The 12,942-nt window shown below is 35.4% G+C and overlaps 1 pseudogene; it reads right to left on the bottom strand.

Annotated features, from left to right (window-relative positions):
• LOC141677972 (caffeic acid 3-O-methyltransferase-like) overlaps positions 1 to 11,169 on the bottom strand; it is a 31,339-nt pseudogene extending 20,170 nt beyond the window's left edge.
• Between the last annotated feature and the right edge of the window lie 1,773 nt (positions 11,170 to 12,942).

The raw sequence follows: 12,942 nt of genomic DNA, 5'->3' as shown, positions 1-12,942 counted from the left end.
AGCAAGCTTGGAATTTTTCTAGTAGGGTCCTGCGCGCCCGCGCAGCAATGCTGAGCGGCCGCGCAGCAGCCTGCGCGCCCACGCAGAAATGCTGAGCGGCCGCGCAAGGTCGGGGAAAAAGCTGAATTATTTTAGACTTCTACTTCTGTGTGGCTTCCAACTTCTATGTAATCTGAGTTTTATGGGACTATTATATAGGTAGATTTGAGATGTTTTCATAGAGATAATGAAGGAGATTATGTTTTAGATTGTGTTTTACGCAAGAAGCGAAGGAGATAAGGAAGAAGACCGATTTAGCACACCGCAACGAAGAGGAAGCATATATTCTTGTGATTCTTGTTTCGTTGTAACGTTGGATGCTAGTTTTCTTACTTTGATTTATTTACTCTTGTGACGTACTCTGTTTTAATATAATTAGTTTAGTTATTATTTTCTTGTGTTTGTTTATCATGATTTCATATGAACCCATGATGGCGATGAGTTCTATTATGGGCTAATCGTGATCATGGGGTTACAACGGATTTATTATGGAATTCTTTAGTTAATTGTTTAATACTTTAGTGTGTGATGATTGCATGATATCTAGTATTGGTTGCGCGTATTCGTCTTATGTGCGTCGCGAACATATAAGATAGGGTGTTAATCTCTTGTGAAGCGACGGTGGATCTTGAGATTTAGAACTTGCCATGCTAGCATAGGTTCATGTACGTTGTGCATGATTAGTGGGTAACTCTAACAGTTTTATTTGCCCTATGTAATCAAAAGGAATAACTTGTGCTTAAATCGTTGTGTTGTCAATTTCTGTAGACATATAGGAACTCAACATAATTGATGACTATTCAACTTCTATCTTAATTGTGGATGTTTGGTAGAATGGTATTAGTACAATGAAAGTTGGCTTTTATCAGTTTCGTATTATTCGATTAATGTCATCACTGTGACATGCTAAAGGTAATAACAATGGCTATAGAAGGAAGTAATAATGAAGTTGTGATCTCATGAGTATTTTATTATTGATAATTTGAAGTGTTAGTTAAGTGGTTAATTAAGTAGTTAATTATAGTTAATATTTGATCAATAATTTTAAGTGTTATTATCTTAACATTGAGAAGTAATCATACATTGGTGAGTGAGTTTAATTAGACAATAATTTAGTCTGAGTCTCTGAGGGAACGAACTAGAAAGTATTCTATATTACTTGCGAACGCGTATACTTGCGTGAATATTAGTGCGTGTTTTCGCCCTAACAGCTGTCATTCCATATGCCTTGTTAAAAGGGATTCCACCATCAAGAACAACATATTTCAAGTGATATCTATAGTATACATAATTAATCACTTGCATGCAATTATTAGATGTCTATACAAAAATGGAATAAAAATGTGAATAACAATACACATGGTAATAAAAAAAAGGGGCCATAAATACCAGCTCTCCATAAGGATTTTGTCTTGGTTCATGAGCAAAAGCGGGGCCATAGACACACCATCAGAGTTTTTAGTGAAGAAGTTGCAGACAGGAGCCAATCCATAAAGGCGCGCTCAACCCGGCCGTCAGGTAAATGACGAAGTTTGCAGTTGAGCACAGAGTAGGTGGCAAGGAGTCGGAGGATGCGGTCAAGCATGACAGGCGTGTCGGGTTGGGTGGAAGGAAGGGCAGACGCAAGCTGAGAAGGCGAGACATAAGCACCGGGACCAGCATTAGCTATGGACTCAAGAAGATTAAGCTCTATGGCTGATTTGAGAACCATGGGCAAAACAGAAGCGCTTGCTAGTTGCATGGAAAACATGCATGTTAATCCGAGATTTCTGATTCAAAATCAGATTGTTAGTTAGAGTTTTGTTTAATGTTAACTTAGTTAACTGGATAACCTTTGTCTTATCTTTTCAAAACAAACTCTATTTTGGATAAACCTAATCTATTTCAAATATCCAATCTTTATCAGATTTATCTCTTTCAAGAAACAAACTAACGGATTACTAGTTTATAATTATTCAAATATTTCAAACCTAATCTTATCTTTTATTATCTTCAAAAGAGTTTGAAATACAATCTATCCGTTACATGGTTTCTATATATAACCGACTTGATGTTTTCCAGAAACACAACTCTCTGCACTTTCAATCTTATTCTTTTCTGAGAAAAACACTCTCTTGATTACATACATTGTTTATCCAGTTAATTGAGAGTTATAGTCGAGTTGTAATCTTTCATATCATAATCTTTGTATTTGGAAGAAAGGTGTATTGTATCACTTGTCCCGGGTTGTGGGAAGTTTGATTACAAGATCAAGGGCAAGTAACTGTGTGCTAGGTAGCCGTGTGTTAGGGAAAGGGTTCTTTCATTTGGGCCAAGATTGTAATCAAGGAAAGTTTGTAAGTACTTTATTTTAAGTGGATATAATACATTCTCTATGCTAGTTGGCATGGGGACTTGGATGTAGGCCATAGACTAGGTATAGGGGCCGAACCAAGTGAAAAACTCTTGGTGTTCTTGCATTATTTTATTTCCAGCATTGCACGTTTCAGTTTCTGCAAATTACATTCTGCTGTCAATAGGGTCTGTCTCTTTTAGATTCAGTCTATCTCATTTGCAATAGAGACTATCTCATTTGTGAACAGTCGTACTTTAACTGTATATCGATTGTGCCTTCGAATTTCATTTGGTATCAGAGCAGGTGCATTTAACCTGTCTTTTAGTGACTGTTTTGCTAGCGATCCATGGCGCAATCAGAACGCGTGTCAATCAATATCCCTCCTCTCTTAATTGGAGCTGAAAATTATAATGACTGGAAATTTCGAATGAAGATCTTTCTTCAGCGGGATGCTTATGAATGGGATGCTGTTGAGAATGGCATAACTATTCCTATGAAAGAGGGAAAGCCAAAGCCTCTAAAGGATCTGTCTCCTGAAGAAGTCAATGCTTTGAACTACAATGCTAAAGCCATGAATGCCCTTCTAAGTGGAATGGCTGCAACAGAACTACGCAAAGTTTCTGCATGTACTACGGCTAAACAAATCTGGGATACTATCCAAGTTAGCCACGAAGGAATGTCTAAGGTACGTGAAGTGAAACTTAGTATGCTAATAAGTGATTATGAATCTTTCAGGTTGGAACGAGATGAAAGTGTCAAAAATGCTCAAGGAAGGTTTTTGACCTTGATGAATTCTATCTCACTACTCGACAAGATCATTCCTCAAGCTGAAATCAACAGAAAAATCCTCAGAGCTATGCCTAAGAAGTTCTCCTCAAAGGTCACCATCCTTCAGGATTCTCCATCCATATCAACTATGGAAACTCTCACTCTATTCAGTGAATTAGAGGAATTCGAGAACCAGCTACGTAGATATGATGAAGAAGATGAAGCCCCCAGGAAAAAGACTCTAGCTCTTAATGCAGATGCAGGTGATTCTTCTAAAGATTCTGATGAGGAGATTGTACTTATCACTAAGAAGTTCCACAAATTTCTGGTAAAAAAAGAATGCATCTAAACGACCCATGAAGTCTTCATTTCTAAAGAAAGAATTCAGACCTAGTTCAAGCAAGGAAAGCAAAAATAATCAAAACAAGGATGCATGCTTTGAGTGTGGAAAGAAAGGTCACTTCAAGAAAGACTGCTACAAGCTCAAAGCCAAAAAGAAAGCTTTACTCACATGGAGTGATGATGATTCCGAAGTAGAAATTGACTCAGATGATGAATTAGCTCAACTATGTTTTGCTGGACTTGAATCTGACTCTAGTGACAATGATGAAGTACATACTGTTCAAATTAATAAAAATTCATATATATCTCAGGATGTACTAACCTTGTAGGCTCAAAATAGAAAGTTATGAGAAAAGAATGCTTATCTTAAACAAGCATTGAGTGAGGTTCTTAATGAGGTTGATAATTCCATCAAAGATGAATCCTTAGTAGAAGAAAACAAGCTATTATCTGAGAAGGTCTCTAAGCTGAAAGAAGAATTCAACTACCTCAAGAATGAGATCGAGATGAAAGATGCATGTCTTGATGCATTAAAGAAGGAAACTTTTTCTACCGAATCAAATGCATCTTCTAATTCTAAAGTTCCTGAACTCGAGCAAAAGGTTGCCCAGCTGGAAACTGATCTAGCCAAATGTTTCCATGGAGAAGGAATCTTGAATGCTTTACTTGCCAAACAGAAATCTTCTCTTGACAAAGAGAGTTTGGGGTACGGATCAGCCAAGAAGAAAGTCTTTCAAAGTGGCTACAAAAGAACTCAAATGAAATACAAGATGCCTTATGAAAAATGTCAAGACTGTGGCATCTGGTCACACTAATTCTGCATCTCGGTTATGTGGTATTAAGGGCCACGATCCTAAATCAGCAACTAGATCTAAATCTGTACAGAAATCTGTTAATATTGTTCAAATATGGATTAAGAAATCTGACATGCATTTGTATAAGATTTATGATACTAACATTCAAGGACCCAAAGTCATGTGGGTACCTAAGAGATAAAGGATCTTTTGCAGGTATGCTTTAAAGTCCATGTTCCTCGAAACAAGTGGATTATTGATAACGGCTGCTCTCGTCACATGACTGGAGATAAATCAAAGTTTCTCTCATTAATCGCTAAAGAGGGAGGCTTAGTTACTCTTGGAGATTCCAATACTGTACGTATTGTAGGTAAAGGTACCATAGGTAACGACAAGTTTTCTATTAATAATGTTCATTTAGTTGATGGTCTAAAGTATAATCTTATTAGTGTCAGTCAGTTAACTGATGTTGGTCATAGTGTTAAGTTTGATAAAGATGTTTGTTATATTGGTAATAAAGCTAACGAGTTTGCTTTAGTAGCCAAAAGAAAGGGAAACATCTTTGTGTTAGATTTCGATGAGCAGCAAGAAGAAATCTGCTTAGCTACTGTTCAAGAACAACAGAATCTGTGGCATAGGCGTCTTGGTCATGTTCATATGGATCTACTTCGAAAGATATCTTCATATGAGTTAGTTCGAGGCTTACCAAAGCTGAAATACAAGAAGACAGAACCATGTTCAGCTTGCCAGCTTGGAAAACAGGTGAAAACTTCCTTTACCATAAAGAATAAAGTATCAACTTCTGTTCCTTTATAGTTGTTACATCTAGATCTCTTTGGTCCAGAAAGATATGTAAGTTTGGGAGGTAAAAATTATGCTTTCGTTATAGTAGATGATTACTCTCGTTTTACTTGGGTGTTATTCTTGCGTACTAAAGATGAAGCTTTTAGTGAATTCAAAGATCTTATTACTAACCTTGAGACTAAGTATTCTTTAAAGCTCAAGACTATTCGTAGTGATCATGGAGGAGAATTCGAGAAAAATTTTGTAACTTTCTGCAAATCTAGAGGCATTACTCATGAATTCCCTGCCCCACGTACTCCTCAACAAAACGGAGTTGTTGAATGCAAGAACAGAACTCTACAGGAAACTGCTCGTACTCTTCTTCATGAAAGTAATCTACCACGTAAATTCTGGGCAGAAGCGGTAAACACTTCGTATTATGTGTTAAATAGAGTGCTTATTCGTCCTATTTTGCTTAAAACTCCTTATGAATTGCTTAAGAATAAAATGCCTAACATCAGTTATTTTCGAGTATTTGGTTCAAAATGTTTTATCTTAGATACACAGAACACTGGAGAAAAATTTGATGCTAAGTCTTCGGAAGGAATTTTCTTGGGATATTCTACTACAAGCAAGGCTTATAGAGTTTATAATTCTATCAAGCACAAAGTTGAAGAATCTATCAACATTGCATTCAATGAATCTGCCTTGAAGATATCTCAAATTGAACAAGATGTTGCTGATCAGCCGTCTCTTTCTCAAATGAGACAGTCTCATTCTCAAAAGGGTCAAGTCTCTCAGGAAAAATCAGACTGTCCGAGAACTCTTGATTCATCTAACTCTTCGGGAAATTCTCAAGACTCTCCTCAGACTTCTGATCAATGGTCAAATAATTCTTTCACTTCTCAGCAAGGAAACTCTACTCAAGAAGAAATGAGACAGTCTCATTCCAAGTCTCAGTCTCAATCAAAAGAGACAACTCGTATTCCTTATCAAGCAGATAATTCTAATGAAGAGGAAATGAGTACTATCCAACTGCCAAAGTCTTCCAGAACAGTTAAGAATCATCCACCAGATAACCTTCTTACAGATTTGGATCAAGGAATCTCTACGCGAAGCAGACTTCATAACTTATGTGCATTCTGTGCCTTTGTTGCTGAATTTGAACCGAAAAATGCTCAAGAAGCTGTTGCAAATGAATGTTGGTCAGTAGCCATGCAAGAAGAATTGAACCAGTTCGAACGATATCAAGTATGGGAACTTGTCTCTCCTCCTTCTAATGCCAAAGTCATTGGTACTCGTTGGGTTTTCAAGAATAAGAAGGATGAAGATGGTAACATTATTCGGAATAAAGCTCGTTTAGTGGCTCAGGGATACAACCAACAAGAAGGAATTGATTTCGACGAGACATATGCCCCTGTAGCTCGTCTCGAAGCTATTCGGATTCTAATGGCATTTGCAGCTCACAAAGGATTCAAGCTTTACCAAATGGATGTTAAAAGCGCATTTTTGAATGGCTATCTCAAGGAAGAAGTTTACTTAAAGCAGCCCCCGGGTTTCATTCATGAAAAATATCCACATTATGTCTACAAGCTCAAAAAGTCTTTCTAATGATTGAGACAGTCCCCTCGATGTTGGTATGAGCGTCTCAGTCAGTTTTTGCTAAAGAATGGTTTCACTCGTGGTACACTCGATCCAACTCTCTTTATTTTTCATAAATGTAATCATTTTCTATTAGTACAAGTTTATGTAGATGATATTGTGTTTGGATCAACTGATGAATCTTTGTGTAAGTGGTTTTCTAACTGCATGCATAAAGAATTTGATATGAGTTTAATGGGTGAATTGCAATATTTTCTAGGCTTGCAAATTAACCAATCTGCTGCAGGTATTTTCACACATCAAAGTAAGTATGTTAATGATTTGCTTAAGAGATTTGCGTTAGAAAATATTTCTGCTAAAGCTACACCGATGAGTACAACTGTCAAGCTCACTAAGGATGAACAAGGTACACCTGTAGACATTACTAAATATCGAGGTATGATTGGCTCGTTATTATATTTAACTGCTTCTCGTCCTGATATTATGTATAGCATTTGTCTATGTGCTCGTTTTCAATCTCAACCTAAAGAATCTCATCTGAATGCAGTTAAATGGATTTTCAAGTATCTTAAGGGAACTAGAGATCTTGGAATATTTTATCCTAGTTCTACTTCTTTTAAATTAATTGGTTTTTCAGATGCTGACTATGCAGGGTCACAGGTTGATAGAAAAAGTACAAGTGGTGCGTGTGAATATTTAGGTGATTGTTTGGTTGCATGGCACAGTAAAAAGCAAACATCTGTAGCTCTTTCTACTGCTGAAGGAGAATACATTGCAGCTAGTAGTTGCTGTGCTCAAATTCTCTGGATGCAACAAACATTGCAGGATTTTGGTATTTTTTATACAAATATTCCAATTTATTGTGATAATACCTCTGCTATTAATATTTCTAAATATCCTGTTATGCATTCTCGTACTAAGCATATTGATGTTCGTCACCATTTTCTGCGAGATAATGTCTCAAAAGGTAATATTGAGTTAATTTATATCTCAACTGATAAGAAAAGAGCAGATATTTTCACCAAACCTTTAGGTGAAGACTATTTTTGTCTTATGATACGTGAACTTGGTATGTGCACTATCTCTCCTTAAGTTATCATATTTTTACATCTGTGCATGCATATTATTTAGTTTATTTATGTCAATTATTTGCATAATTCACCTTTGTGACTGAAATTGCATGATTGAGTGTTTAATTATTTGCTTAATTTAAATGCTAATTGGTCTATAGAATTTATTGATGGATTTTTGTGAATTAATTTCCGTGTTTGGTATTATTAGTTTACGTATTTCAGTCTAAATATATAATTTATATGTATTTATTTGATGGGACTCTTGAACTTTGGAACTGAACCGAGTTGCATGCATTTTCCTTCAAGTCTTTCAACTTGATTTGACTACTCTGTCTATTTCTTCTCAATCTCTGTGCCGTCTCTTCGTTTTTCGAGATACACTCCACTTTTCTACTTCTATCTCACTTCTAACTCTTCATATTCTTCTCTTGTTCTATTTAATCTCAACTTCTTTTTCTTTTCCTCTTTCCAAACGTTTCTCTTCCTCCTCAACAATGTCGACCCCTAACACCCGTTCTAAATCTAAACATCCTAAAAACCCTAACCCATCCTCCTCTAGTTCGAAACGCCAAAGAACTAATCCCGATACCTCTACTCCAATGTCACCCGAGAAATCTTCTCAGCCTAAAACCGTGTTAAAACCCATTCTTAAAGAACAACTTTGTGACCTTGTTTTGCTTCAACAAGTTGGGGTTGTTGATTTGTTTTCTGCTCTGTATTGTAAATCTCTTTTGTCTTTACCGGATGTTATTTACCCTTCTCTGGTCCGGGAATTTTATTCTAATTTCACAATGATGAAGGAGAATATAGTTTATTCCGAGGTTCAAGGTGTTCCGATTGTGTTCAATGCTAATTTGTTGTCTCGAGTTTGTGGGATTTCGTGCTCCGGTATCTGTCCGTATACCACGCATGCAGCTTTCATGGAGTTTCCAGGACTACAGTATGAAGAACAGCTGAAAGTGATTCTTGGTAAAAACTTTGTCGGTACCTCTCTTAAGCCCATGGTACATGATCTTACTCCATTTGCTTTATTGCTTTTTAAATTGTTTCATACAAATCTTTTGCCTCGTAAAAGTGATCGTGACCGTGTCACTTATCAGGATGTTGTTTTAATTTCGGTTTTCATGACTAAAACCCCCTGTGATATTGCTTCGTTGATTATCAAATACATGAGTCATTGTGCGTCTCATGAGTCTATGAACTTGTCCTTTCCTGCTTTGTTGACAAAGATCTTTAGACATTTTTCTATTGTTTCTAATGATGATGACACTGAGCCAGTGTCTAACATGTTTGTTATGTCTGTCTTGTCTGCTAATAATATTGAGATTTTTGAGTCTGGTGTTCTTATTTTTGGTGAGGGTCATAAGTCGTTTGGTTCGTTTCCTGAGTCTCCTCACTATATATCTGATCCTGATCAAGAGGACTCTGTTTTATTGAAATCGTTGTTGTCAAAAGTTTCTGAAAATAACAAACTTTTGGAGTCTCTTAAAACCCAGTTTGCTTCTATTGAGTCTTTGGCATCCCTGACTTCGCAAGTCAGTATGATGAGTGCTTCTTATGAGATGTTTAATAAATCTGTCACTGCTTCTCTTGAGTCAATAAATGCAAAGTTGGAGATTTTACATGTCCATGATAAGAAGGTGAGTAGGGCTATAGATTTTGAGTTTGGTGCGCTACATGAGGGAATGGTTACCACTGCCAAGGCATGGGAGGAAGAATTTGTCAAGCTTTTCTATCAACTTGGTACATAAACCATGTACATATCTCAGCAGGTCTCTACTCGAAGCATGCTATGGCACCAGAAAAAGGACTGGCTTGGTGATATGACTCTGGCCGAGATTACTTCCCCTTTGCCCCTGCCTGCAGTCCCTCCACCTGACGCTTTTGGGATGACTCGTGCTGAATATCATTCATATATCTTAGAATGACTTCGCAAGAGGGATGGGAAAGCTCCAGATGAAGGCCAGTTGGACAAGCTCTTCTCTGAGTATGGTGTTCCGCCAGCCTACCACAACAAGGGAAAGAGAAAGACTCGAGATTCTGCTCCTGTCGAAGTTGATGATTCTGACTAGTTTCTTTACCCGCCTTTTATGATGTTGAGGGGGAGAAAATCTATGTGTTATGATTGTTTAAGACGATTGCTTCTATTTCTATTTGGCTTTTGGTTTTTGTTGGTTAAGACTTGTTTCTTATCTTGGTTTGGCTAGCACTGGTTTATGTGCTAGATTAAAAATTTAAGGTTTTATAACTTTAAGTACTGTTGGGTGCTTGGTTTTTAATCTTATTTGCTGTCCCATTTATTTATCTGTCTCATTTGATAAGTCATATGTTTCATTTGCTCATTTGCATATTCACATGATTATCAACTGATTGTTGTATATATACACTGTTTTTATCTAACATATTGCAACAGGTGATTAAAGTGTTTTTGATAGGGGGAGCATAACACTTCTTTACCCTTGGCATCATCATAAAAGGGGGAGAATGTTAATCCGAGATTTCTGATGATGCATTGAAGAAGTCCACAGCAAATCAGATTGTTAGTTAGAGTTTTGTTTAATGTTAACTTAGTTAACTGGATAACCTTTGTCTTATCTTTTCAAAACAAACTCTATTTTGGATAAACATAATCTATTTCAAATGTCCAATCTTTATCAGGTTTATCTCTTTCAAGAAACAAACTAACGGATTACTGGTTTATAATCATTCAAATATTTCAAACCTAATCTTATCTTTTATTATCTTCAAAAGAGTTTGAAATACAATCTATCTGTTACATGGTTTCTATATATAACCGACTTGATGTTTTCCAGAAACACAACTCTCTGCACTTTCAATCTTATTCTTTTCTGAGAAAAACACTCTCTTGATTACATACATTGTTTATCCAGTTAATTGAGAGTTATAGTCGAGTTGTAATCTTTCATATCATAATCTTTGTATTTGGAAGAAAGGTGTATTGTATCACTTGTCCCGGGTTGTGGGAAGTTTGATTACAAGATCAAGGCCAAGTAGCTGTGTGCTAGGTAGCTGTGTGCTAGGGAAAAAGTTCTTTCATTTGGGCCAAGATTGTAATCAAGGAAAGTTTGTAAGTACTTTATTTTAAGTGGATATAATACATTCTCTATGCTAGTTGGCATGGGGACTTGGATGTAGGCCATAGACTAGGTATAGGGGCCGAACCAAGTGAAAAACTCTTGGTGTTCTTGCATTATTTTATTTCCAGCATTGCACGTTTCAGTTTCTGCAAATTACATTCTGCTGTCAATAGGGTCTGTCTCATTTAGATTCAGTCTGTCTCATTTGTAATAGAGACTGTCCCATTTGTGAACAGTCATACTTTAACTGTAAATCGATTGTGCCTTCGAATTTCAATACAAGCTTCCTCCTCTTCATCGTCATTTACTTGGAATGTTGGTGGGATGGAATTCATATTTGGAGAATTGTATGTTTGTAGTGAATAATAATAATAATAATAATAATGATGTGAGAGAAAGAAAGGCAGGCTAGTGCTTGGGGATAGCGGGGGGAAGTGAGGTGTGTATTTTTCAGTGCTTTTTTGGTTCACCTACTCGGGTTACACACCCTTTAGCCAACCCCCCTCACGTTAGCACCTAATAATTTTTTAAAATACTTTACTTCCTGTTTTTATTTCCTCCCACATTATAAGACTCTTTCCAAAAAATTAAGTATATTAAAAAATGTTAATTCCATGATATTTTTACACTTATGCACTCTTAACTAACTTAACTTGTTATGCACTGTTAATGTATTTGCATTGAAAATATATATTGTATATTTATGTATATAAGATTCTGGTCAACACAAATGGGCTGCATCTACATTCCTTACCAACAACAATTTACTCCATCATCTATCTTTACCATGCATCCAAACTACTTCAATAAATATATACTTTCACAGTTTTTGCAATTTGTTTAGAATTTAAACATATAGCTACTAATAATTCCTCAAAAAAAAGAGGAAGTCTGTAGTATATGGTAAACGAGGATGCAGACAGGTCAGGCAGGAGATTGACATATCATCTGTCACCTAATTTGTAGTTGGTGAAATGGAATCCATTCTTACTTTACCCATGTTTTTGGTTCTTTTTTCAACATTTTTTAACTTCCTAAAATATCTACCTTTTTAGTTCTCTCTCTTATATTTGACATTTTCCGGCCTCAAATCATAATGCAACGTGACTTTTTTTCTACTTTTATTTTTTATTTTCTATTCAATAAACTAGTATTTAACTATTTTTTTAATTTATAAATTAAATAATTTAAAATTTAATTATAATAAAAGTAAAATTTAAACATAATATATTTAAATAAATATATGCATAAGATATTTAAAAATTATGTTAACTAAACATTAAAAAAAATACATCACACAAACATTAAAATAAAGGAAATTACTTAGAATATAAAATACATCGCAAAACAAATTAAAATACAAATAATTAATAGGCATCGAATACTAACGACGAAAGTGAGGACATCGTGAACTATGTCTTGTATGTCCTTATCCGCATCTTCCACAAACAATCACTTTTTGAGTGTTATCCATTTCATTTCAGTACGAATTCGTGAATTTTGCCCCCTCTGTCCATGCTTATTTTTTTTTTCCTCTCACTACGCCATAAATTGGATTCTGCAACCGTTCACACCGGGGTTGCAAACAAAAATGTAATAATAGCATTCTAAACCCATGTTTATCGCAACCCCTATTTTTTGATGTTGCGGTACAGTCAAATGTGTTATCAAAATGACATAGATGATTAAAGATGATTTTTTTAATTTAACTAATTAATAATTATTACATAGAAATGATATAATAATTGAAATATATATTTCATTTATTTTTAGAAGTTAATAATATTAGCTACGTGATTTATAAAACTTAACAAATTATTATATATATGTATATTATATATCATTTTAATATATATATATATATATATTTAATAATCTCGTAATTAAATATTTGAAATAATATTTATTAAAATAAAGAGTAATTAATAATTTAAATTTGAGAAAAAGCAAATTGGGCTGGGCTGTGTTTTTATGAATAGTGAAATGGGGCTGGGCTGATGGTGAAATGAGGTGGGCTGGGATTAAAATTATGGGCGGGAGTTTAATTTTTGGACAAACGGGGAGTTGAAATTGGTTATTGCCGGTTTTCAGACAAATTTCACAAAATA

This window comes from Apium graveolens, chromosome 8, assembly GCF_009905375.1.
Source record: "Apium graveolens cultivar Ventura chromosome 8, ASM990537v1, whole genome shotgun sequence".
NCBI classification, from domain to species: domain Eukaryota; kingdom Viridiplantae; phylum Streptophyta; class Magnoliopsida; order Apiales; family Apiaceae; genus Apium; species Apium graveolens.
The sequence above is the reverse complement of the archived record's forward strand: the minus strand, read 5'-3'. Positions and strand labels throughout refer to the sequence as shown.